The 6,012-nt window shown below is 43.0% G+C and overlaps 1 long non-coding RNA gene across 1 annotated transcript; it reads right to left on the bottom strand.

The window, feature by feature from the left end:
* Nucleotides 1-397: 397 nt before the first annotated feature.
* Nucleotides 398-5,710, bottom strand: LOC138528545 (uncharacterized). The gene is made up of 2 exons (XR_011284167.1): nucleotides 5,612-5,710; nucleotides 398-817 (listed from the first exon to the last, which is right to left on the bottom strand). It is a non-coding gene; the product is annotated as an uncharacterized lncRNA (long non-coding RNA).
* Between the last annotated feature and the right edge of the window lie 302 nt (nucleotides 5,711-6,012).

Below are 6,012 nucleotides of genomic sequence, written 5' to 3'. Positions count from 1 at the left end.
GTAAGAATGCATTGTAGTACATGGAAGCGCTGTATTATTTTTTAGGAGAACGTTTTTTCACCTAAAGCATAGTGTTTTTGCACAATAGTACTCTTGTTTCCATGATGTTTTACAAACTCTCAGGCGGAACTATGGTGTGACTACGTCCTCTAAACGACGCTGATATTTATTTTCATTGTTTTGTGCGGAAGTACTCATCGTAAACCACGATTTCTGAACAAGTCAGGGCGGCCATGTTTATTCTCTCACACTGTCCGTCTACTCACCTCTCTCCAGTCAACTCCTTCACGTGTTAAACTAGAACATGATCTATATGAAGAAAGCAGCAAGTGTAATGACTAATCCCCCACACTAACGTGAGATGGGGGTTTAGATTCTATTAAAGACAAGGAGGCGATTATTATGCATTACAATCTTTACTCTGAAACCACAGCAGCAAAGAAAAAACTTTTACAAACAAAAAAGTTTCAACAACAGAACTAGATAAAGTTCAATGTCAATGCATGGGGAACTCCCCAAACCATCATGGAGGATAGGTCATACCCTGCAGGGGACCAATGAGCAGGGACCCTCCTTTATATATGTCCATTACTCTAACGCCAACCCCTCTTTCTGCAGCTGACTTGCACCAGACGCCCAATGGAACGGTTGAACTGCGTAGCGCAGAGAAAAAGGATCCAGCGAAACCGGAGATCTCAACCTTTCCGCAGCCTGAAGCAATGAAGAAGTTCTTCTGGATAGGACTTCTCACCCGAAATCACGCACTCCAGAACTTGTAACTGCGATCCACACTCCTGAGCAGAACCTCAACTCGTACCTGTAAGAACAACAAGCAAGAAGGGTGGGTGGTTGGGAAGAACAACAAACCAAAGAATGTTCTCACTTGAACCACCTGTGTACATGCGTATCACAATTGTCATATCATATCATATCATATCCAGGGTGGGTGGGAGGGATAATAATCGCCTCCTTGTCTTTAATAGAATCTAAACCCCCATCTCACGTTAGTGTGGGGGATTAGTCATTCTATGACAAGACAGGAGGCTCATATTATGCAAGTTCAAAGCCCTTGCATCTCATTAGTAAGTACAAAATGATCCAATATAATAGATAATATAATAAAATTAAAGGAAAGGTAACATTTTTTTAAAAGCTTTCATTAAATCAATCTGTTGACCAATCAGAGAATTGCCCAAGACTAGGTTGCCCGAAAAGCTGTCTTATAAGGCAAAGTCAAATCCACTGCAAGAAAAACAGGAATGTGCCAAATCCAGCGTTCCTTACAGGCCACCAAAACCAACTGGTTAAAAGAGGGGAAAACATTGAACAAAGTTTTCCTATACTAATAGGTTAGGACAAAACCATCTGAAATAAACACCTATGTTGTTCAATCAAATATTCAAAACACTTAAATTCGTACCATTTTTGGGGACCTAGAAAGCAAACCAATGAAAACAAACACCTAGCTCTCCTGGAGATAAAGAAAAGTACCCCATAGGGGTGAAAGTCTTATAGGTTCCATCCCATGCATTAAAGGAAGATATCGCATTAGAAACAGGGCATGTCACAGAACTACACTGGGGAACCAAGAGGGAAAGACAAATCTTCAAAAGGGTAAAATGGGAGTAAAAAATCATTTTTATAAATTTTGTAATAGGACAATCCATCCTGAGCGGAGCTGAAAAGCAATAGAATTAATCTACAATTGTCTTCAGACATATGTGTATACTAAGGAGGGAAGTCTTCTGGAGGCAGAAGCAGAATGGAAGAGAGGGCCCCACCTGAGAAGCTAAACCCGTCAAACCGCCAACACGGAGACCCTCAGACCTCCCGAACTCTTGAAGAAGGACTCTGCTACCATGACAAAAGGCAGATATTATAAACCTGATCCTTAAGAGGCCAAACTTGGCAAGAAGAAAAAATGTATCCGACATCCAATCACTACCATTATAGTGATATCTAAACTCCTTTGTAGGTATGCCCGGTGCTTGAACCTTGATCCCTCCTCCCTGGTGATAAATCCCCTAGCGGATCAAAAGTAACCGAAGGAGGACACCAAATTTCCAAAATCTTAGCAAGACTCTAAACTGCAAAGAACTGATCACTAAATGGTTAAACTGAAGGTGTACACCAGAAGAGGTCCAACCTATATTTCAGCCAATTTGCAGATCTTTGAAGCTCACAGCACCCTGAGCTGGCACCTTACTGCAAACAAACTCTTGTGAAAACCCCAAAGGTCCACCTGCCATGCAGGTGACTATGATAATCAAGTCATCAACCAAATATATATCCCAGCACTCTGGTAATCGTAGCGGCAGACACCGTCTGAAAGTTAATGTATAGACTCTGGAACGCATCGTGATAGAGGGTCATAACGTGGATGGGGGATAGTATCACTCCCAGACCCCTCTATCCCACCAAGGGATATTGAGCCTTCCCAAAAGAGGAGAAACCTCCCCCACTTATCCAAAGGAAAAACCTTGCAATCCAGAAAGAAAACTACCCTGAGGACCACATTAAAGCCCCGCTTTACACCGTTAAGAGAAATAAATACCCACTAGCGCCTCTAACCAATCCCCTGACTGGACAGACTCCAGTTAACTTATTGAAATACCAGAGATTAGCACAAAGGAAAGTAACAGACGGGAGGGAAATGCTCAGTGCGAGTCTGCACTGGTCACCCGCCAGAACTCCTGTAAAAAGGAAAAAACTGAAACCATTGGATACTCCCAGAGGTGTAATATTATGATGCAATCTCCCCCAAGGATGGCAGGAAAACTGAAACCATTGGATACTCCCAGAGGCGTAATATTATGATGCAATTTCCCCCAAGGATGGCAGGAAGGGGAATGAGGGGGAAAGAACTCTGGATAATTATCAATGCCCTGTAAATGTAAGGTTGAGAAGAAATCTGGGACCACTGTCCCCTCAAACCCTGAGGTCTGAGTCACTGTATTCATGTGAGGCTGACTGGCCACTAAGGGAATCAGGGGAAGGAAAAACTAAGCACATTGTCCATAGCAAAACAGTACTTATACAGTACTACGAACCCTCAGGTATATGAGTGGTGCTTAACACTACTACGAGCGTTGTGTGGTGTGAGGTGTTCACTTATCGATCTCAGCAGGATAAAAGACTGATGTAGACCTTTCCAAAATTAGGAACCTGTATCACAACGGTCAGCACGGATATGAAAACAGCACTCTAAAGAGGTTAAGCAACGCTCATGAGGGTACAGAAGCCTGCGTGTACTCCTCGAGCAGAGGAGAAGTTGCAACACACTGTTAGACGGTTAGCTGAACCATAGGCCAAGCTTTGGGAGGAAAAACATGAGGCAGGCGCCAGCAAGTTATTATTTGGCAACTCGTCTAACTGATACCATCAAGTGTTTCCAAACACTCCATCCAAGTAAAACATGGTTGCTCAACTTGTCATGTAAAAAACTGAACGGTTACCCTCGAGCTGACCCTGTCTCCACCAGAAACCAAAAGAATAAGGAATGTCCAATGGGACAAAAGTAGGGGAGAACAAACGTCCCCACTAAAGAGAGCCTTAAGCCCTACAGACCTCAATAGAGGCATAACGCATCATCTTTATTCTTCCTCATGTTGAGAGAAAATACTGTAGCTTAATCAGCACTGGTATTGGGTGGAGCAATTGAGGTCGGGAATCAAAACCTAAGGAAAGGACTGAGTTGTCCTGAAACTAACTAAGGTAAAGGGTGACAGAATTTTTAACTAAAAGATGAATGATAACACCAGATAGATGGTTAGAGAGGAAGGTACAACCCCATATGGGTCTGTTTACAACCACTTCCACACTCTTTTCTTTAAAGCACTTAATAAATAAAGAATATATAATATATGAAATATATATAAAATATCCAAAGAAGAGGGGTTACGCCCTCACAGGGGACCGAATCCCCGGCCCTTATATAAGCTGATACTCACTGAGCTTTCTGGGCCACTGACAATTCTGAAAAAACGCAAATGTGTTCCAGTCAACACTTAAACATATTGTTTATCAAAGCGTACACTGAGCAAGTGCACCTCAACTGCTCACCCCAGCAGGGTGAGGCAACCAATAGTACACGAGGGAGCACCTCGCAGTAGGAACAAGGCGAAGCCTGAAACCGAGCAGGTTACTGCACGCCTACAAGACCAAACAATGGCGTCAGCCATATGCAGCACCTAAACAAAGCTGCCGACCTTAAGGAAGGAATACACTGAGCAAGTGCACCTCCAACTGCTCGCCCGAGCAGGGCGTGATAATCAGCAGTACACGAGGGGGTAACCTCGCATTAGAACTCAGGCAGCGCCTGAAACCGAGCAGGTTATGGTGCATGCCAGTTAAGGTAATTACCCAAGTTGCCCACTTTAAGGGAGGAAACACTGAGCAAGTGTACCTCAACTGCTCACCCTAGCAGGGTGTGGACACAGCCGTATACAAGGGGACCCCTCGCAGAAACCCCAGGCAACCTTGCCACTGAGCAGGTGACTGCACCTTTCCAGGGAAGATAACCCAAACAAAAGAAAACTGTCAAGTTGAAGGTAGGATACACTGAGCAAGTGCACCTCCAACTGCTCGCCCGAGCAGGGTGTGATAATCAGCAGTACACGAGGGGGTAACCTCGCAATAGAATCAGGCTGAACCTGAAACCGAACTTATGGCACCTACAGTGAAGGCAAAGCACATAACTTAAGAAATAAGTAAATGAATAAATAAACAAAGAAAATAAAATAAAACTGCAGACTGGCAGTGCATCGGGCTCTTGCGCTGGATGGTCAGACTTTGACCTAACAAAGCCACAGTCTATCAGTAAACATTCTTTCTTTCCAGCACTAAAGGTAAGGAAATGTGTTGTGTCACCAGGGATACGAAATTACAAACATTTAACAAAACCACATTTTTACTATTAAAATGTTTGTGCTATAATCTTTCTGAAGAAGTCATGAACCGACCAAATGCCCATTAGGAAATCCCTGCTCAACTGAGCAAAAAAGGTGACAATCAAATACCTCCATTGTAAAATACAATTATTTAAAATATAACAATTAAAATATCTAATCTTAAAATATACAAATAAACATGCGCTGCGAACCCGGGTCTTCCTGCATGGGAGACCTGCAGCTCTATATTTGAGCTAACTTGGCTCAGTACTGAAACAGAGGCTTTTGTTACAAACATAAGCCACAGGGGCAGGCCGAACCCAAAGCCTGCAGCACCTGGAATCCCCAGGTGACCATAAATCTGTCAAGGGGCACGAATTCAAACAGGCGAAATGAAGAGGGAACAGTGTAAACAACCCTGCTCTCGCGCACGCCGGGAGCGAGTTGATTAATGCACCAGAAACACCTGAGTTTACAAGCGCGAGAAATTTTTAAAGAAGAAATAAATTAGAGAGCTCCCTCGAACTCACAACCTCATGGACTGTAGTCCGAAATTCAACCATTGCACCACTGCTTCAGCTGAAACAGGAAGTATGAGCATAATACATATTTTCTTTTTGAAAGACACCAAAATGAAACCAACGGCCGCACGCGGCTATCCAGATACATTGTATCAAATACACAAATTCCTTTATAATAAAAGGTAATTAACACATATTTACCATATAAATAATATATGTCATATTCAAACTAATAAAGCCTACTACTGACAAACAATGTAAGACACAACTGAAAGGGGTGACTTAGCTCTGTGGTGTCAGCAGCAAAGAAAGAGGGGTTGGCGTTAGAGTAATGGACATATATAAAGGAGGGTCCCTGCTCATTGGTCCCCTGCAGGGTATGACCTATCCTCCATGATGGTTTGGGGAGTTCCCCATGCATTGACATTGAACTTTATCTAGTTCTGTTGTTGAAACTTTTTTGTTTGTAAAAGTTTTTTCTTTGCTGCTGTGGTTTCAGAGTAAAGATTGTAATGCATAATAATCGCCTCCTGTCTTGTCATAGAATCCAAACAGCAAGACATATCACCTGGCTGATGCCTGGAGCAAGCACGATAGGGGCT

The sequence above is a fragment of the Ambystoma mexicanum genome, chromosome 7q, assembly GCF_040938575.1.
Source record: "Ambystoma mexicanum isolate Mex_15411 chromosome 7q, UKY_AmexF1_1, whole genome shotgun sequence".
In the NCBI taxonomy this organism is placed as follows: domain Eukaryota; kingdom Metazoa; phylum Chordata; class Amphibia; order Caudata; family Ambystomatidae; genus Ambystoma; species Ambystoma mexicanum.
The sequence above is the reverse complement of the archived record's forward strand: the minus strand, read 5'-3'. Positions and strand labels throughout refer to the sequence as shown.